General features: G+C 34.5%; 1 long non-coding RNA gene and 1 other non-coding gene across 3 annotated transcripts in view; one reads left to right on the top strand and one right to left on the bottom strand.

Annotated features, from left to right (window-relative positions):
• LOC141577571 (uncharacterized) overlaps positions 1 to 22,564 on the bottom strand; it is a 539,399-nt gene that overhangs the window by 355,943 nt on the left and 160,892 nt on the right. The gene's annotated exons all lie outside the window — the stretch shown is intronic.
• TRNAV-CAC (transfer RNA valine (anticodon CAC)) lies at positions 9,608 to 9,679 on the top strand. The gene has a single exon. It is a non-coding gene; the product is annotated as a tRNA-Val (tRNA).

Genomic DNA, 22,564 nt, shown 5'->3' with positions numbered 1-22,564 from the left:
AATAAAGGCTTATCTGGCATAGCTTTGGTGGCACTAAAAAAAATCAATTATTCTTGTCACTCAAATAATCACATTTTATAATAAATCTTCACACTGAATGTTGATCTGAAGCAATTTCAATTGATAAGGTTTTCTATTTTCATTTTTCTTTCCCACTTTCCTAAAGAGATGTAACTGTCAACTCCCAGCAGTTCTCAACAGCTAGTGTTTCCATCTGTGGGCACTGAGAAGATCTGGCTTTCACTCTTTTTACCATGTGCACGTTCAAACTGGTTGAAAAGCTGTTGGACGTCATTGTTCTCACAGATATTAAAATGCTACTAGGTTGTATTTCCCCTTTTTTGTTTTTCTCAAATACAACAAATGTGGCACCCCCAGATGTCTAGATGCCTGTAAGAAATAATTTCTGGAAAGAATTTGCTGGCTTTAACACACTTCAGGACCAATGGAATTGAAAACAAGTAAAGGGGAAGAGATCAGGAAGAAAGTGGCAAAAGAAATGAGAATCAGTTAGCAGTACAGTATAACGCCTCATTCCATTTAATTACATTGATATTTATTGACCTCCAATTACACACACAGTGCCTGGCGCAGTGGGTGATCCAAAGATCAATCAGACATAACTGTATTGTCCAGAACTCAATCTACTGAGACAAGAAAGGCATGTAAAACAAGGCCAGTGTTAGTAAGTGATGTAATTGAGCTACAGACAAGAGCAACTTAAACAAAGGGATGTGAGATTTCATGTGATTGAATAATCTGGGAATCATTTACAGAGGATAGACCAAGAAAGATGGATGGAAATTGTAAAGGTAGGGAAGGCAGCTGAAGTAGCAGGGGCACTGTGAGCAAACTATGTAGACAAGAAAAGTCCATGTTTATTAAATTAATCTAAAAGAGTTCCTTATAGCTAAAGGTTATTACTAACACATTCCTTTCCACCATATAGGTCACCAAAAGCACCTATAGCCATACATCTTTGAGAACTGAATGAGTTTGCATTCAGACTTATAGTCACATTGTTATTAAATGATTAACCCATTCCTTGAACAAATGCATTGAGTTTTGATGCCTGCCCAGTAGTCCCCCAAACATAGTAAATGTTATAAATTTGAATAAAATTGAACTTAATGTGTTCCCTACACAGAAAATATGAAAGGGCAATAACACATATAACTTATAATGGATAAATACATTTACTAACAGTTGTTAAGTAAATATTTGAGATTTTACCTCAATTTCAAGATACTATGATAGCCTGCTACAATTTTATTGTTGTTGGCAGATGGCACAAAAATCCTGAGTCAGAGATAAAGGACAGTTTACCACTCATCATAGTAACAGTAGCTAGAATATCCACATTTTCTTTTTTTATTGAAGTATAGTTGACTTACAAAGTTATACTGGTTTCTGGTATACAGTAAAGTGATGCAAATATATGTGTATGTGTGTGTGTGTGTGTGTGTGTGTGTACGTGTGTAAATAAATAAATAAATAAATAAATAAATAAATAAATAAATAAATAAATAACTGGGCTCCCTTTTTTGTTCCATTGATCTACATGTCTGTTTTTGTGCCAATACCATGCTGTTTTGATTATTGTAGCTTTGTAGTATTATATGAAGTCAGACAGGGTTAAGCCTCCAGTTTTGCTCTTTTTCCTCAGGTCTACTTTGGCAATTCTGTTTTTTTTTTTTTTTTTTTTTTGTGCTTCCATATATACTTTAGGATTATTTATTTCAGTTCTGTGAAAAATGTACTGGGTAATTTGAAAGGGATTGAATTAAATCTGTAGATTGCCTTGGGCAGTATGGTCATTTGAGCAATGTTAATTCATTCATTCCAAGAGCAGAAGATATCTATTTCTCTGAATCATCTTTAATTTCCATTATCAGTGTTTTACAATTCTCAGCACATAGGTCCTTCACTGCCTTGGTCAGGTTTATTCCTAAGTATTTTATTTTTTTTTTTGATGAGTTTTTAAAGGAATTTTTTTTTTTTTTTGCTTTCCTTTTCTGATATCTCATTGTCAGTGTAAGGACATATAACAGATCCCTGTAGGTTAATTTTGTATTCTGCTACCTTTCTGTATTCATTTATCACTTCTAGTAGTTTTTGTGTGGAATCTCCAGGGTTTTCTATATATAGTATCATGTCATCTATAGATAGTGATGGTTTTACCACTTTCCTCCCAATTTGGATACATTTTATTCCTTTTTCTTCTCTGATTGCTGTGGTTGGGACTTCCACCACTTGAATAGAAGCAGTGAGAGTGGGCATCCTTGTCTTGTTCCAGGTTTTAGCAGGCAGGCTGTCAGCTTTTCATTGTTGAGTGTGATGTTGGCTGTGGGTTTTTCATAAATAAATTTATGTTGATGCGTTCCCTCTATACTCACTTTGGTAAGAATTTTTATGATGAATGGGTGTTAAATTTTATCAACATTCACTGCACCCATTGATTTGCAAGGGTTTTCTCCCACTCCTTAGGTTACTGTTTCATTTTGTTGATTGCTTCTTTGGCCGTACAGAAGATGTTTAGTTTGGACTCACATTTATTAGTTTTTGTTTTTATTGCCTGTGCTTGTGGTATCATATCCACAAACACTGACTGCCAAGACCAATGTTAAGGAACTTTTCCCTATGTTTTCTTCTAGGAGTTCTATGGTTTCAAGTCTTACTATTTAAGTATTTGATCCATTTCAAAAAACTTCTTTACTTTTTATACCAGTCCTATTAGGGATACACTATTAAGTTCCTTTAATATCTGAGAAAATAGAGCCTCAAAAAAGTTAAGTGACTAAGCCAAAGTCACATGACTGGTAAGTGGCAGGATATGAAAACCAGGCAGTACTCAAGCCCACTGTCAACTGCTGCAACACTGAGTAGCAGTGAGAAGAAAAGCCAAACCATAAAGAACGAAGATGGAGAAACCTATCAGGATATGTCTTCAAGTTTTAGTTACTACACAGTTATAAAAACAAAGCAAAATCGCATTTCCCACTTTTAAGAAAAGCAGCTTTGCTGTTTTGCTATTTTTACTATTTGTTGTAACTTAGATATTTTTACAATTTCAGTTGAAGATAATAAGACATTCAAGCAATAGTTTTAGAGGCACCAACATAGCATTCTACTAAGCTAGGGAAACTCCCAATGGGCTCAATTGTTCCTACGAATCATATGGATTTAGAATGTGAAAGAATGATTCAAAGAGGGAGCAAAAGACAGATACAACCCAGATAGCATGATAACCTGAATGTTCTGCTGCAGTCCTTAACCAGCTGTATTTCACAAACTGTTCCCTTTGCCTCTGCTTCCCTTTCTTTCCCATATTAATGCTGCTGCTTAAGCTCATTTTGATATGTGCTTATGTTTGATGGCTCCTTTGTAAGTTCTATTACAATGTCATTTATAGTTTTATTTGAAAAACATATCTATTTATGTGTTGGTTTCAGTAGAGTGAAATAGTCATGTTTTTCAACTTATATCCATTGCCTTTTAATGCTTCCCTTAGCAAATCTAATACATTCACTTTATATGGTGTTCCACAATTTTGCAGTTCAAACGCAAGGCCTTCTGTTACTTTCTTGAGAGTAAACACTCTCAAGACATTTAATATCTATGATTTAGACAGTGTTGTCATTATTATAGTGATACAATAGGAACCAATGAAAATATCAGAATACTTGAAAAGTAATTTTCTATACATAATATCACTGAAATGAGATCATGTGGAAATAGCCTAAAATATTAAACTAATCTCCAGTATGGCAAGGCTAATATTTTCTATCCCATATCTTGCTGGATGAAACGAGTCATTTATCATATACAATGGCTTTTGAAATACTTCAGAACCATAGAAAACTCTAATAATAGTGAGTTTACACAGCTATAAAGGGAAAATGGAAACAACTCTACACCTTAAAAATAATAGTTTATTACAAAAATGTATGACTCAATCTGGGAACTGGACCAGAAAATTTTAAAAATATATTATATATTTTAATTTTACATACAAAAATAGATATGTTTTTTAGTAAAATCAGATTGCTGAGTAAAAGCAATACAAATATATGGCCACTTTAACATGCCAGTTTCAGTCTCTTACCAAGAAGCAGGACTGGGGTTTGCACCCAGAAGGCATCCTTGAACCTATCTAAACAGGGCACTTTCTACTCTTTCCTCATATAATATATATTCCTTAAATTCCCCAATACTCACTCTATCTCTCTTTCCAGGGATTATACAAAGAAAGAGTTGATAACTTTTTTTTTAAACTCCCAACAAAGCAGTAGTCCCCTATGAGCCAAGTAGCTTCCCTGACTGTCAGACAAGCCACACTAACCATGATGCAAAGGATGAGTTCCATTTCAGTAAACGTGTGTACATGTGTTTTTTCCAAGAACCATCATATGAATTAGCACATGGTCTGTAATAACTCGAGCATAAGGCCAGTCTGTAGTAACTCTATAAAGCACAGCAGAGCCTATCAGAGAAGTCGGTCTATATGTGCTTAATCAAACTGATATGACAACAGCCTGATTAACAGGAGCAAGTGTGAGAAGGGCTTCACCACTTGGTTCATTTATTCCTTCTCCCACTTCACACGTGTTTATGGAGGGAATCTTACATTCTTTGCACTATGTTAGACACTAGGGGTACGATGAAAACAAAGACTGACATGTTCTCTGTCTCTTGGAGCTTATAAACTACAGGTAATTTCTGCATCTGATTATTACACTGCATCTTTGGGGAGGAATGTAAGGAAAAAAAGAAGAAGCAATAGATAAAAAGGTAGATAGATATTAAGACTCTTTCTTCAATCACCAAGAAGTCAATGTCTTAACTGCTTCCCATTGACTCCACCCTTTTACACGAAATGATCCTATTTATACCCAAGTCACTTTTTATACCCAAATAGTAGAATCACTATTTAAAAACTTATATAAGAAAACCATTTCTCTATAGAGAATGCCTAAATATTTCTTTAAAACTTTCAGGAGAATTCAGCAACTATCACTTGAGCACCTACTGTGTGCCAGGGATAGGAGAAAGATACAAGTGTCCTTTCCTGGTACTGCAGAATGTTCCTTTACTATGAACAGGAAACAGTGGAGAGCAGTGTGGAGGGGATTGGCAGAGGATGAAAAAAGACAGAGAGGAGGTGGGACCACAGTTGACTTTTCTCAGGCACTGCTACCTTTTCTCAGTATTTTGAGGGATGGTAAATATGTTTTTTAAACCACTAGTATGTTAAAAGGTTTAAGTTGGCCTGGATGGTAACAGTACAAAGACAATGAGTAATTTGTCAATATTTAAAAATCAGAGTATTTTATGTAACTACATATTTCTAGCTTATCTTGAAAATGTGAAGGTAGCTGGCATGACACCATGCAGCCAAGGCGTCCTCTCAGACCCTCACATGCCTCCCTCACCCTGCTTCACCCACTTAAGTCACCTACTTAGTCTCTATCAGCTATGGGTTCCCAAAATTGCCAGGTCAGAAAAACCATCGAAACTCTTGACTGAAAATATAGATCCCAGCTCACCCTCGAGAGATGCTCACTCAACAGATCTAGAATAAAAGCGGACTGTGAACTGTTACAGGCATCCTACATGACTCTTTGTAAACAAAGTAGTGGGGGAAATGCTGTTGTAGGTATTTCAGTTTTCAGCTCCAAAACGATTAAGAACATGCTCGTACGCTCACAGTAAGAGTCGGTGATCTCAACCCAGTATTGATTAGCGGGAGTTTCATAAGTGTGCAAGTAGAAATCAATAACCTCATACATTTTATTATGTGTGGAGATAGATAAAAAATATAAATATAAACAAGATTATACTGTATAGCACAGGGAAATATATACAAGATCTTGTGGTAGCTCACAGAGAAAAAAATGTGACAATGAATATATGTGTGTTCATGTATAACTGAAAAATTGTGCTCTACACTGGAACTTGATACATTGTAAAATGAGTATAACTCAATAAAAAATGTCTTAAAAATATAAATATAGATATATCCATGTGAAAAGTATTATTGATGTGCTTAATCTCAGTGCCCTAGATTGATGCAACATAGTGTTTAATGCATAATTACAGCATCTCCTGTGGGAATCAGTTGGAGTTTTTCTGAATTAGGTCAGTACCAACCATGGCTCCACAATGATACAAAACTGGCTGAGGTACTCACTACAAAACAAAAGAAGATTAAAAAAATACAGATAACCCTCATACGTGAACTTGGCCAAGAGTCACCAAGATGGGTATGGAGCCTTGGTTTCACATCAATATGGATATTAATCAGAGATTAATGGTTAATTAATGGCTAATAAATGGTTCACAAACTCCTCTCAGGCATAGGAGGAGACCCTAATTTGTGGGATTCTGTCAATTTCTATGATGTAACTAGCCCTGCCATGGCTAATTTCAAGCCAACAGGATGATGTCACTGAACAAGAAGCTGAGGATGAGAAGAGATGTGCTCAGTCACCTATGATAATGGCACAAGATGAATCTAGCACATCACATGATTTAATAATTACCTACAATTGAAGTGTTGAGGACAAAAAAAAAAGATCCTTGCTTTCAAGTCTTTTATCATGTGACTGCAATTTTGTCATATACACACAAAAATATGAAGAAATATAGCCTTCTTTGGTATCAAAGGAGGCAGTAATGATAAATACTATCATTCTCTGAACATTTACTCTCTCCTGACCATTATGTTAATAGTTAATTACATACAAAGATACTACATTTATAAACACATATACAATATCTAGTTAACTGAATCCTCACTATGTTCTGGACCGTATTCCTAGCACTTTACTCTATTATTTCAATGATGTCAGCCATATTTTTCTCTTTCAGAAAAGGGAAGCAAAGTCCAGAAAAAATATACAACTTTTATGATACCCTGCAACTGGTGAATATGAATATTGAATCTGAATCCAAGTAATCTGACTTCAGAGCTAACACCTCTAACCACTAATCCCATCACACAGACAATAAATGCTATCAGATGTCAGCACAAGGAATGAACACCCAGGCATAGTGGTTCAAGGTGGATTCATACTTGTGTGACCTGTGAACCCTTGCTCTCTTCAGATTTATAATCAGGAGTTAATATTGCCAGTATCACTGTAAAATCAGGATAAGTAATCATATTACAGAGTCTGTCGCCTGAAAATCGGTAAGAAATACATTAACACGACAAAACAGAGAGTAAACCAAATTTATATGGCAAATGTGATTTGATATTTTGCATAAATTCACAAAATACCGTCCCCTGAAAGCTTTATTATAATAAAGTTAATTTTTTCCAATTTAAAGTAGAAAATATTTCCACTGTTTTCAAACATGTAAGACAGCTGATCTCATTGCCAAATTATCGTTATTATCCTCAAAACTAAATATAACTTTCTCTATTTCGTCCAGTATTTAGTATTGCAAGGATGCCTAGGAGAGGCCTTCTTTTTCTCTCCCTACTGTTAACCCCTCTCGCTCAACTTCTCTCTCTTTTCCCCTCTCTGTCTGGTGGCAGGGAACTTTCTTATACTCTAACTTGAAAATATATCTCTAGAGTCTAGACTCTAACAAGATGTGGATCACTTCTGATTTTTTTTTCCTTGACTATATTCTGCATGTTAAATCTGCACACTAAATGGTTTCCCTTGGTTCATTTCTGGTGGTCTCAGTAACAGAATAGATCTAGAAGGAAAGGAAATAATAGGATGAGAAATGATGGGCAGCAGTTTGCTCCTCCACCAAATTAAGCAGCCCCATGGTAAGAGCACCTGCTACTCACTGCATTTCTGAAACAAAGAAAGAGGACTTTGGGGTGGGAGCCAAGCGACTTTCTTGTCCTTCTCTGTTGACTCTCCCACTCTGTTCTGGTAATGCCTGTACAACGGTTGCTCTTTGTAAAGACATTCTATCAGTTTTATAGCTAGAGAATATTTTATCCAGATTCTGGGATTTCTGTTAGCATTCCTCTATTTTTCTCTGATTTCACACTCTTACATATGGCTCTATAATTATTTTAGTGACAAGTTGAGAAAGTCTATGCCAATTGTTTTGAGACAAATATAATTAAAAAACCTGTCCTAGGAGCTCTTACCCATTTGGTTCTTTGGATTATTTCTAAGATACAAGTTCTATTGTGAGGTTGATGTCACTCTTCAAATGCTCCAGGATTGTTTATTTAGTGTGAACCAGGTCCAGATGTGCCTAAGAATATCTGCTCTCGTCCTCTGAGCAGCCAGAGCCCAGGGGTCCCGGTTAGTCCACCAAAAGGGATAAAAAGAAATGCAGAAACAATGAGTAACTACAAAGCCCATACCTAGTACTCTTCTAATGAGCACACCTAAACCATTTTATTTAATCTTCATAACAATCCTAACAGCAAGGAAGTATAATTATCTCTGTTTTAAAGAAGCAAATGCAGTGACTTTTGGACTTTATATAAACTGCCCAGTAACAAACTATGTGACACAAAGTCTAATTTTGAACTCAATTTTTGTCTAACGTCAAGAGCTCAACTCTAATTTACATATGTAAGTGATGACATTGTACTAATATTGAACACTGATACAACAAAAGACACACAGTGAGGAGAATGCTTTTAAATTATTGTGGCTAATCAGAAAATGCACAGTCTAGAAAGCTCCATAATAGTTAATTCTATCAATAACAAAATAGTAATTCTTTGGGGGAAATGTAAAGTGTTTTGAGAACACAGGGGAAGTTTTTAGTTTTTATCTAAGACTCATCTACACATTTTTTATTAGGCATATAATTCATAAAGTGTTGTCAGAGGAAAGGAATTTTAGAACTCAAATCTTACTAAAAACATCTAAATTCCCAAAATTTCAACTTCAGTTTGTACACAACTTTTTGCATATTATGATCAGAGAAATTATTCAGGGGAGATAGAAATATACCATGATAACACAGTTTTGGATTTTCTTTTCCTTTACAGATCAGACTTACAACAGCTCTCATTGCTCATGTTGGAAAAAATCTAATTTCACAGCCAGTTCCAAAATCCTGCTGTTTTGCTGTTTCAGCAGAGCTTACAGATATGGGAATGAGTAGAGTCAGCCCTTATTGTAGAGAGCTATGAAATTTGTGATTTCAATATCCTTCATACATAACTTTTATTGCTAATGTTATATTTCTTTAAATGAATGGGATTTCTATGGTACTGGGCCCCCTAAAGCTAGTAAGATGCTGTAATTGATCTACATATCTGCAAAGCCAAATGCCTCATAAGCAACTCAATTAAAATATCGAGAAGGTACGTATTCATATTGGTAGAATGAACATAAGGTGGAGGAGGTAGGTGTAAGCTAAAGTATACTAACATTTTATTTAAGAACACTGGAAATTGAAATTATAACCTTTTATATTTAAAAATTGGGAGTTTAAAACTTTCTCCTAAATTTCTTCATTCTGAACACAGCAAAATTTTGCAGTAATTGGAGCCATTTCCTTAAATTCACTAGGAACAACTGTCCTCTGATTTCTATAAAATATAAAAATTAAAAAATATAGATCCTAAACAGATGAGTTTGAAGAGTCAGATTTCATTTTTATCTGTTAGGGGGAGGGTATAACTCAGTGGTGAAGTGCATGCCTCACATGCATGAGGTCCTGGGTTCAATCCCCAGTACCTGCATTAAAAAATAAATTAATGAAGAAACCTAATTACCTCCACCCACCCCAAATTCTCATGTTTATCATTTTTGCCTACTGACTTCAAAATACTGTTAATTTACATTCCCAATGGACATGGCTTAAAGATTGGTGATGTCAGAAAAAAAAACAACACAATATAAGAGCAGATAATATCCGTAGGTTTATCAATCCTCAAACTAATAAATATTTAAATCATACAAGCATAAACTCTATTCTCTAAATATTTATCTCTAACAAAGCTGAGATAAAAAAGCTACTCTTTAAAATTTGAGACTTAAAAAGTATTTATATTGCTAAATATCTATAAAATCTGATTTTAAATATTTTTTGCTAGTACTAATCATATTCTCCATTCATTTATCAGTAAATACATAAATAAATGGTAAAGTCTTGTTACCATCATCTTTAAGCTTATCTTAGGAAAGAGGTGTCCCTAATGTGACTCAACTAAAATTATTTTCATCAAAACTCTAACAATTGTATTTACAGTAAATGTTTCTAGGATCTGTAGGCTATATACATAAAGTAGAACATGTGAAAGAAGAGCAAATTATATCTCATACTGATATTTCTACATATAGCCAAAGATAATTAAAACAGGGCAAACAACATCAATCAAATGTGGTCTGTGATCACTGAAGAGGAAGTGCCACCAATTTTCAACATTTGTGTTTGTTCCCACTACTTCCACCAGCATCTTCCGTACAAAGTTCAATATATGTTTGTTAAGTACTTACCGAACATTTACTTTCTTTTCAGAACTATGAACAAGTTATTCTATTATACACCCCACTTACACACACCACTACATTCCATTAGCTTATAGGCTTATGCTGTAAAGGTTTGCAATTCACCTGCTAAGTGCCACTGGAGCATCTATTCACTATCACTCAACAGTACTTTCAGTCAATTAATCCCCCGTTTTAGCATTTTGTATATTCACCAACCCAGAATAGGGCAGAGATCGCAAAACCACTACTGCACACTCATACAGGCTGGGATCTCTGAGAAAGATGAAAGCTACAGACTTTCTTCCTAGAAAAATGCAAGTTTAAATGTACCCATTATTTCATCCAAATTTATAAATGCATCTTGAGGCTAATGGACTTCACATTGGGGAAAAAAAAAAAAACAAAACCCTTATTGTGAGAGGAGTGATGAGGCAGGCTTACTGACCCTGGCTGGTTAACGAGGGAAGGGAAATGCCAGGCTGCTAAAAAACAGATTGTCTCTCTCATCCCTCAGCTGGCTCCTTGGTTCCAAGGACACAGACATACGAGACATTTTGCATCCCACAAGTGCAGCACTGATTCCCACGGACACGCCCCAATATCTTTTTCTTTGTTCCCTTTCTCCAGCCGAAGTTTCTGTTTCAGGGCTGAATTTCATGGGAGGAAAGAGCCAGTAACAGAAGACTGGCACCACTGGAATGAAGGTAAGGATGGCAGAGGCGTCCAATTAAGGGACACCCCAGCCTGACAGGGGCTGAAGCCATCCTGATCTGCTCCCTGGCTGAACACTTCCCTCTTGAGTGTTTTCTTTTTGCTTTTTTTAAAACTTCCTCTCTCTGAGCAGTAAAGCAGCTCCTTTTTTCACTTTGTCTCTCTGCCTCCACTGAGAATTCTTTCTCAGCTAGGGGGCAAGGACCCACACATTTAAGGAGAGGATCTTGCCCACACATTTGGAGGGCTTTCCAATTAGGGGTCGCTCTATCCACTAACAGTTACAGAAAACTTCAAACATGACAGAGTATCAGGCACCTGACTTGTCCTCCTAACATAAACAGTTAGTAATGTGACAAAATATGTAAGAACTGTTTTTCAGATATTTGACGACAGGCATGGCAGTATTATGATCTTTGAGAGAGAGGAAATAATAAAGATGAGACTACAATTCTCTGGTTTTCTGCCTAAAAAGGTAAGACCTGCCTTTTAAATTTCATATATTTATTTATTTTTTAATTTTAAAACCAATTTTGTTTTTTGGGGGGAGGTATTTAGGTTTATTTATTTATTTATTTAATGGAGATACTGGGGACTGAACCCAGGACCTCATGCATGCTAAGCACCCATTCGACTACTGAGCTATACCCTCCCCCACCAAAAAAAAAAGCTGCCTTGTTTGATTATGACACAGGTAGTAGACACCCAAGCAGAACAACACAGCAGCCTTGCTGAACTGAGGAGATAGATACTGAAGTTTGGAGAGATCAAACTAGATGGAATTTTAGGAGCAAAGTAATGGAAAAAAATCTATGTAACTAACACTCCAGAAATATGCACAGGGGTCCCTCATGTATTTGGATACATCTTAAGGGGCACACAGATAGGATTTAACTCCACTTGACCAGGCCAAAAAAAAAGTTTCTTGAGATTTGTATATCTAAATAATTTCTGAAACTCATGCAAACCAGACAGATGTTGGGTTCCAATCAGCAGAGTCGAGCGACCTTGTTGCACAGTTGAGGCATCCAACAGAGAATCAAGCAAAGTCAAGCCCTGGTTGTAGGGATAAAGGAGCTCTAAGAGTCAAACTACTATGAACCCATCCTTACAAAGTATAAAAAGCTTTTAAAGAATGCAGTATCTAAACTGCCGTTCAAGTATTGTGTAGAGGGAGAGAAAAACTTCCAGACCCACATCAACAGAGAATTTCAAATGTCCAAGGATACAATATGTTAAAAAAATTCCAAAAAATAATTGACATTTATTAAAATAGTAATCTGTATGTCCAAGAAGCTCAACAAAACTAAGCAGAATAAAGAAAACTGCACCAAGGCACAACCTAAATAGAAATTATTAAAAAAAAAATAAATACACAAATTCTGAAAACTAGCCAGGAAAAAAAAAGTCACATTGTGTATATAGGAATAAAGAATGTGTATATAGGAATAAGGAATGACAATCCATTTATCTTCAGAAACTATGCAAGGCATCTTAGAAATTTCAAAAGAAAAAGAAGTCTTTTTTTTTTTTTTAACATTAGAGCTTCACTACCACTAAAAATGCTAAAGGAAAGCATCCTGATGTCATGTGAGGTATCATAGTGGTAACAAGAGGAGATACCGGTGTCCATAATTAACACAGTTACTAACTCAAAAGACATTTTACTTATGGTTTTATAATTTGTTATATAAACTTTTCCAATATTTAAAAAAACATCTTGCAGTTTTTATCACTTCATAACTGATAATTTTTCCTGAAGAGATCTTTTCTTTCCCCGGTACACATTAGATGAACGATTGTATTAGAAAGGGTAGGCTAGGCTGTAATAACAATGACAGTTTGTTTTTTTGATTATTTAACTAAGTTAGGTGTTTCTCATTGGCAGGTGGCTCTTCTCTATATAGTAATGTATTTACCGAGGCTTCTTTCTTCATATGGCTTTACCATCCTTCACAGATTTATAATCATCTGATTCTGAGACTAGGAACTGTAGTCTCTGCCCACGGTCAGGAAGAAGATATATGGTTTTGTGATGAACAGCAGCCTTCACCACAATGGTAAAGGTAAACAGCTCACAGACTGCTAAGTGTAGTTTGGGAACATGACGTGGAACTTTTATACACACAAAATCCTAAACAATGTATGTTCAAACTTACATTAAGTTCTGGAATAATTATGAGTTCAGAGATGCCCTGGATAAAAGGAGCATCTATACATGATATTTTTCATTATTTGCTTCATATTGAGGAGTATGTTTTATAATTAAAAAGTGATGATATTCTGATTACAAAAGTAATATGCATTCATTTTAGAAACATGGGTATTACAGAAAGGAATTTTTTAAGTTAGCCTTCATTTTACGATATGATACAGTCATTGCTAATGCTCATACTATTACCTTCCCATTTTTATGCATATCATATACACTGTTTATGTTTTACAGTATAAGAATTGACATAGTAAAAGATATCAGGCTGAATCATAAGAAAATGTTGATATTCAGCAGTTTTGAATTATAAAAATGGTAACTGCCTATGACTTACAGTAACAAAGAGGAAAAAAATTATAAAATACATTTTATCAGTCAGAAAATTAAACTATTCATGGTTGACTCCATAATGTCATTCTAAAACATGTGGGGCAGAAATAATTAAATTGGCCTTCTAATTCATATTCTTTTATAACAAGGTTTCTGAGAACATTCTGTAAGTTTTCAATAACCATACTTGATGAAGGAACTAACTGGTGAATGTAATTCTATAAATCTCAATTAGTTCACATAAAGAAAAATAAATATTTATTGTTAAGATGCTTGGAACACAATAATTAGATGGGAAATAAGTTTTACATATATATAGATATATATAGATATAGATATATATATATATCAAAGCTATCTAAAACAAAAAATAGCATTTTAACTGAAACTTGGTGAATAAGCCTTTAAAAAAAAAAACCCTGCTGTTTTATGGGTAATGATATTTCAGTGTAATGAACATGTTCAAATGTCAAGTGTATGACAGATGAGCTAAGGTCTATGACATTAAAATTGTAGTTTCACCCAAAAGTTAATGATCTTTAAACTTAACAAAGGTAGGTATTTCATTAAGCACCTAATGTTTCCCTAATTTCATGAGATATGGTAGAACCATGAGATAAGTTATATTCTATTCTGAGCAAAACATGAAGCAATTTATTAACTTAAGCAACTCTAATGTAGTAATTCACTTTAAGTTACAGAACTGGAAGACTGGATTCACTGAATTAATTCTATTTCACTTGACAAGACTGATGATGCTTCAACCAGAAATACACTTTATTAAATTTTAGTTAGCCTCCTAAGTTTCTGTTTGTTTAGATTATTGAAGTGAAATTTTTACATCTTAACGTGGTTGTTTCTGCAAAGTCTTTATTCAATCATTTCCTGTTCTGAAAAATTACTTTTAAGATGACAGCAATGAAATATAACACACACATCTGTCAAAATATGAAGTTGTGTCTTTCTTTCATAAGAGTTTGTGTATTTCAGCCCATAAAGAAAAATACATTAGAGTGCATGCCTATATGACGACTTGATAAATGAGGAAAACACTATCCATTTGCTAACTATGAAAACAATTTTGAAATATATTTTTGAGGTTTTAGAGCCCTAATAAAGTTCAATCTTTCATTTAACAGATGAAAATACTATGTATCATAGACTTTCAGTGACCTGATCTGTTTCTTTGTTACTGGTTTTCCTCATCATTTCCTGGCTTCGGACCTCAAGGATTTTGCTGACAGGTTTCTTTGTGATTTCAGCTCTCGGATGGGTACAGGTTTTAAAATTACTATTTTGTGGCTTATCCAGTTTGTGCTTGTTGTTAGTTTAGGAGTGAAGGTCCCTTGTGTCTTTCTACAACCTATTCAGACGTGGAAACCACAGTCAGATTGTAATTTTGTTTTCTTCAAAATGGTTGATCTGATACCAATCATCTTACCATAATCAGAAATAAAAGTCCTTGTTTAGGACCTAGATCATAACATAGAGAACTCTATTCAATTTGTTATAATAACATATAATGGAAAATAATCTGAAAAGAAAAAAAATCTATATATGTATGTATATGTATAACTGAATCACTTTGCTGTACACCTGAAACTAACATTGTAAATCAACTACACTTCAATAAAAAAATTAAAAACAAACAAACAAGTATATATTCTAGGAATGTAGTATAATTTTTTAAATGTTTTTTTGAGTAATAGTCATTTTACAATGTTGTGTCAAATTCCAGCGTACAGCACAATTTTTCAGTTATACATGAACATATATACATTCATTGTCACATTTTGTACTATAATTAATTTAGCAAAAAATTAGAATAAAAATGTTTTTTCATCATCATCTAAAAAAAGTCCTGTTTAATTTTAATAGAAAATATACAACTACTCAGTGAGAAAGTATAAACACTAAAATGAGGCATCAATTACAAGTGTTATTTCTTTAAATTCTGGAATTTCATGTCGTTATTGAGCTATCTGAAGCAACCTTCATTCTTTATCAATGTAAAGATTAAAAAAAAAAATCCCTCTACACAAGTATATCTTTACCTTTGAAGTTTCATAACTAAATGACAACTTGTTATTCATCATTAATTATTATTCATTATCAATTTCTTCTGCACAATGGTGCTTTAAAATCTGCAGGATTTGTTATTCTCTTATTAATTAATTAAATGGATTTTTTCTTCCAATATAAATTTTGGTTATATTCTCAATACTATATATTAATTTACCTCTTTATGAACACCATTTATAGCTACTGGATAATCTTCATCCTTCATAGAGTCTTGCCTGATTATTTTAACTGTCCTTTTACTTGGATTCCACTGTATCTTAAAATATGCTTGCATGTACAATTTAGTTTTCAGTCTTCCATTTGATTCCATGCTATTCCAGAAGGATGTTTTAGTTGTGTAATGATATTTTTTTTGCCTATGTCAATTATCTGAGCTCTCATAATCTTGATTTAACATCTTTGTTACTTTGATAAATTATTATCTACAATTCCTTCCTCTTTCCCAAGCCCTTTGTCTTATATGACTTTGTTGTGTATCTCACAGACATACACCTCTGAACATCTTAATATTTTTGATCATATGACTTGATTCTTCAAATGGTATGTTACTAGGTGTGATGCCAGGAAAGGGTTAGAGATCTGCTTGCACACTTGAGCTTGCTCTCTTTTATTCCTGTCACTGCCATGAAACAAGCAGACCCTGGCTCACCTGCTAGGTCAGGGAGTAGAAAAGACGTTGGGAGCGGATCTGAACTTAACTTAGAATGATCTAACCAATGACAATTTGTATCAGCAAAGACACTGCACATGATCTACAAACAGATAAGAAATATAAGATTACTGTTTTTAGCCACTGAATATATGCCCTAGTGTGTATGTATGGTTGGTAGTAAACACTGATTGATACACTCTGATTATACACACATGCTCAATGAATTCATGTTCTTATTATTTTCAACTTCAGCCTTGGGGTAGCCCTATGTAAATTTCCTATTGTGATAATTTAATTCAACAGTTGATTCTCACTGTTTGTACTTCGGTTTCCCTCTCTTATTTTTCTTTCCTTTTTTACACAGAATATATCTTTCAGTGTTGTTGCATTTCTTCTTTATTTTCTTCTGCCTCCATTTTGCTCAAGAAGGGAATTCTGTCAAGTATTGCCTCATTTTGGGTGACTTTCTTTGACTTTGGGTGACTTTCCCACTACTGTGAGAGCTGTTTATCTTCATAGAACTGCAGCTTAAATGCTGAAGAGTATATACCGTATTTATTGCTAGGTCGCCTGAAGGGAACGCAAACTCAGGTAAAGCAATGATCAATCTTGGTTGGTAGACTTGCTATGTATTCTTTAAGGTCATATTTTATTCAATGGGGGTCTAGGGTTTACTCACCCTAACAGAAGTACGTTTTATTCTTCTAGGGAAGCCCATACACTTTGGAGACCGGGAACATGTCAGCTTCAGCAACTGTTTCCTGAACTTTAAATACCTTTTGTACATCAGCAGTCATTCTCACTCAAACTCAAAACAAGAACATGAAATTAGTAACTGGAGTTTTGAGTCTCTGACTTTGTTTATCATTGAAGGAGGAGGGAGATTTCAATGTCCTTTTTTTCTCTAAATTCCTACTTCCTTTTAAGACATTCTCCCATTTTCTCTCCTTGGGTCATGTTGCCTAGGTTTTCTTTATTGCTATAATAGTGTGAATTTCTTGTCAGTTTTCCTTGCACTTTTAATTGGTCCAAATGGCATTAACATGAATAGATTCTAAACTAGATGAGAGACAGCTACTCTTTGGATTTTTATTATTTTCATACTGTTCTACTTTCTTATCTCTCATTCTGTTTCTCTACAAATAGAAATATATTCCCATTAATTTTCAGGATTTTGCCACTTAAGGAATATATCCATTTTGGGGGACACATGGAGGATGGTGGGGACAGGATTAGAAGCTGACTCAAGCAGCAGATTTCCTTTCCTTCTAGTTTTAGAAAATTATTATTTAAGATTGTGCCTCTTTGTCATCTTTGGTTGTTGAAGATTTCGCTGGGCTTTTAATTATTTGTTTGCATTTAATTGCATTACTGTAAAACAATACTGTTGTTATTTGACTATTTTACCTGGAAATTGTGCATATTACTTTGGGCTTTCAATTACTTTTGTGATTAAAACTGAAATTAATACTTTCAATCATATATTTATTCCTATTTTCCTTAAAAATGATTTATATGTTTACTTAGCAACATTTTGAATTATAGCTCTATGATTAAATTTGGAATATGAGTCTTTCAACTACTGAGTTACTTGACAGCCATTAATGCATTTCTCAGTTTTCATTAGTCTTTTATCCCACACGATGTTTCTTTCTGTGTTTCCTTTTACTTACTATGTTAATGGGTATTCCTATCTTAGTAAGGATGCTTTGCTAAAGTCATCGTTAGTGACGACTTCATACGTGCTTCAATTTCTTTCCTGTGGTTGCAGGTCAAATTAGGACCACACATATTTGTGTTTCATTTTCTATAACTCTTTAGTTATGTGTCTTTTACAATGTAAACTATATGTCATTCTCTCTCTTTATGATTGTTTCTTTAATTTGTAATAGCATGCATTCTCTGCTGAGTTCTAGTTAAAACAGGTGTTTCATTTTTGAGACTGACGGTCTCAAATCTCCAGAACAGTGCATTAGAAACCTTCAGAAGCATAGTTAATTGAATAATTGAACCAGCTCTACTAATTGCTAAACCCCAGTATTTGCATCAGTTGAAAATTCTCACAAGTGCACATTGAGAGGTAATGCAGGCTCTACATAGATACAAAAGGAATCCCCAGTCCCAGATGTACTGTTGATTCCCTACAGCAAGAACATGATTGAATTTGAAAATAATCATCTTAAATTAATTGATTCATTAATAAACAAATACTGTTCTCTTCCCAACAAAGTTTAAACATGAATGATGTACTGGGAATCACCAACAGACCAGAATATAATTCTTTAATCACAAACACTTTGGGCTTTTCTTACCTATTAAAATAGTCAATGGATTTTATACCAGATGTGAAGGTTATGTGCCAAAATGTAGATATTCACAAAATGAAACATCTAAAATAATTATAAAGAGAAAATAATGCCAAGTGGGGGTAAATGATATAAAAAAATTAACACTGGCAACTCAATATTCTGTCCTAGAAAGATTTGATTTATATTATGAAGGGAGAAATAAGAAATGTGATGCATTTGTAATATTTGTATTTAAGATCAATAACCTTTTTAACGTTTGTATTAATTTAAAACCATAACCCAGTTGATCAATAAAAAATGACTTATGACAGGAGATGTGTAAAAAGAGAATATATTTATAATGTTTCTAGGGTTCCATGGATAGAGTAAAGCTTCAGATTTTCCAAAGACAACATGATGAATTGCTCCAGATATTTAATGAGATCACACTAATACTGTTCTGTCTCCAGAAATGTACAGGCTAATGTAATGGTGAGGAAAATAAAATAATATTTTGTTTAAAAATTGCATACAATTGAGTTGATGAACTATTTGCTCAGTTCCAAACCACCTTCTTATACTTTGGTCATTGTGGCTGGACTAGGAAAACATTTCTGCTTGGTTAACTGGCATCCTGTTAGGTAAGTTATTAAATACAGCACTCCTATTATAATGTAATAATAAACAGCTTAAAAATAGACTATTTCATGTTTTACCAGGAAGACTACTGTGGTCCCTCTGTGGGTCAGGCTCTTGTCTAACTTGGGGACAACAGAAGAAAGAGGATGTGACATGTAAACTGTGTAAGAAGCTTAAAAACACATTATGGGCTCAAAGGAAGTAAGGGAATGAAACTGTTTTGTGATGTTATCTTCATCTCATTCCTCCCATTCCCCTTTGACATCACCCATCCTCACAAGGAGGTCCTGGCTCTTATATGTCTAGGGCTGATTAAGAAGCATGGACAGCATCTTGAGCAATCATTAGAATTCTTTTTTTTTCCTTCTGCAGGAAGGTTAGGATTTTATTGCAGGGTATCAAGCAAGGGAATGGGGAATGAGTCTCTGATCCACTCCACCAGGTATTTATTGAGAAGCCTTTTTATATCAGATGCCATGTGAGGTTGCCCTGTCAAAATAAATTAGACATAACTCTATCTGGTAACTCACAATTTAGATGAAGTCATCTCTGTTAGCAGACAAATACAATACAGTCATGTTTTTGCTATGTTAAAGACATTTAATGATGAAAGAGTAAAGAAAGTTCAGAACTTGAGGTAAAATTCTTCCAAACTGTTACCAAAAAAGCTATCTGATGAACATTAATTGAGTAATTTAAGATGATTAAGTATTTAAAGTGGTTTAGATGAATAGAGGATCTATGTTAAATCTTCCTAGGCTAGAATTCTGCTTTGCCATTCTGCAAGATACTGAACACACCACTTATCATCTTTAAGCATATTTCTCTGGCTGTGAATTCAAAGTGATAATGCAACCAAATATTTAGTACTTTTATAAAACATCAACTCCTTGCCACAATTTGAAACTGAAAGCTGATAGCACAGCTTTTTACCTCCCCAATAATATGCCTCATTAGAGTTCAACAAGTCACCTATAATCATTACTATAGTATTTCTTGACATTTTTAAAGCTGTAATTCTGCAATTTGCTTTCTTCCACTAAAATCTCCCTCTGTACTAGAAACCCCATAATGGCAAACAGAATAGTCTGTTTATATCAGTAACACAAAGATCCAACACTGTGACTGGAATTTAGTATTATCAAAGAGCTAACCTTTTGCATTATTAAATTACTGCATTTGCCATATTCTGGGCTTTCCATGGTTAAAACTGGGTGGGAGGACAGATATTCTATTTTTTGGGAGTGAGAGCAAAAAATGAGGAATGTCTCTTACCCTCATTCTTTAATAAAATATCTGTGAAAATTATCATGGAATAAAAATAACATATCTAAAAGACTTTCTTGCAAAAGAAGAGATTTGCACTCCCACTTTGGAGTATGATGAAACTGGGTCTCTCTCCTGTTTCTGGATCAGAATAAATTTTGATTTTTTAAAAAAAACTTCTACTGAAGAAAACAAACAGTGATATAGCAAGAGAATGAGATTAATCAACTTTTCACTCTTCCTTATTCCATCTCACTCTTTCTTTTGGTTGAGGTGGGAACCTCTGAACATTTTGGATTTGGCACAGTTTACTCAATGATGAGGGCACAGAAAACATCTTAGCTGTTATTTGGAACAAGGTGACATCAGACATTATTGTAAGGGACCAGGGCTGGAGGCTATCTCAGGGGCTGATTGCTAACATGTTTTATTCTCCCCTCAGGTTGGAAATTAAAGGCATACACACACACACACACACACACACACACACACACACATTTATTTATATTTTTCAGGTGTTTATCTGCAGATTTTTCCTTAATTTACCATCAAAAAGAAAGTTAGTAAAATTTTCTAGGAGAAACTTGGAACAAAGAGCTTTTTTTGACCTGACAATAGTTACACAAAAATACTCTTCATTTCAGACTGAGATATTGACCATTCATACTACCCACAGGAAAGAGGGAAACCTTTTAGCTAGAGCTCAGAGACCACACCACACTTGAACTAAAAAGAAGAGCGACAATCAAGTGGTCTTATTTGGTTCCCAGGAGAGATAACAACAGAATGTGGTGGTACTCCAAAGAGCAGATGCCATACAGACTCATTTCCAAACACACGTAACTCATTCCATCACACCCTGAACAATCTAAAATAGAAAAACAAATGTAACTTTCAATTACCCAACCTCTGCTGCAAAGAGCAAGTATTTTTCTTTCTCTTATTCAAAAAGTATTTACTTACCAGTTACTGTTGCCAGACACCACAATAGTTTTGGGGGAAGAAATAAACAACAAGAAAATCATGGCCCTGAAATCATGAAGTTAATAGAATATTTTAGAGTTAACAGACGAAGCAGTAATTACATTACGGTGCACTGCATGCTGAGGTGGAGGGTCAACAGAGAACTAGGCTAATGCATGGCGGGTAGAGCCTGTAAAAGGAAGGGACATGGCTTTTTCAACAAGAGTAACTTACAAGTAATGGGACAGACTTGAAAGAAAGTGGGATGCATTTAGAGATCTAAAGAACATTTAGTATGATTCCATTTGTAAAGGAGATAGTTATGAGAGGTAAACTGAAAAGATACGTATACAGAAAACCTTACAAACGATCATCAGAATTTGTGCTTTTTACCTTAGCACAGTGGGGAGTCATTTCAATAGTTTCCTGGAGCAGAGTGACATGGTTACATTTGCATTTACAAAGATGATTCTGATCTCAGTGTGAAGTGTGCATTAGAGGGAAGAAAAACCAGAGATAGTGGGATTATTTAGAATGTTGTTGAATTAATGCAGGGGCCTAAATGAGTATCCTATGTTTTCAGAAAAAATATATGGGAGATGAGAAAGCGGGGCCTTGTGACTTGCTGGTATGAGTGGTGAGGGAAAAACCTGGTGTGAATGGAAGTGACAGAAAGAAGGTACTTAATGATAGGAGCACCTTTGCAAAGGGAAACTTCATTTTTGTAATCATGATTCACAGTTTGTATAACCCACACCTGCACCTGGCAGTGAGCTGCTACATTTGTGTGTCTGAACATCTAGCTGATACTTACAGTCTGATCTGAAGTCATCAGAGTACAGATAATTACTGCAGCCACCATGACAAGGAATGATTGCACCCAGATCACGTAAGATGCAACTAAACCTTGCAAAGAACACTAAAGATACTTAACACAGATGTTTGGGAAATGGAGTCTGTAAAAGTTCACTGAAAGAGAAGAAACCAAAAC

The sequence above is a fragment of the Camelus bactrianus genome, chromosome 4 (genome assembly GCF_048773025.1).
Source record: "Camelus bactrianus isolate YW-2024 breed Bactrian camel chromosome 4, ASM4877302v1, whole genome shotgun sequence".
NCBI lineage: Eukaryota > Metazoa > Chordata > Mammalia > Artiodactyla > Camelidae > Camelus > Camelus bactrianus.
The sequence above is the reverse complement of the archived record's forward strand: the minus strand, read 5'-3'. Positions and strand labels throughout refer to the sequence as shown.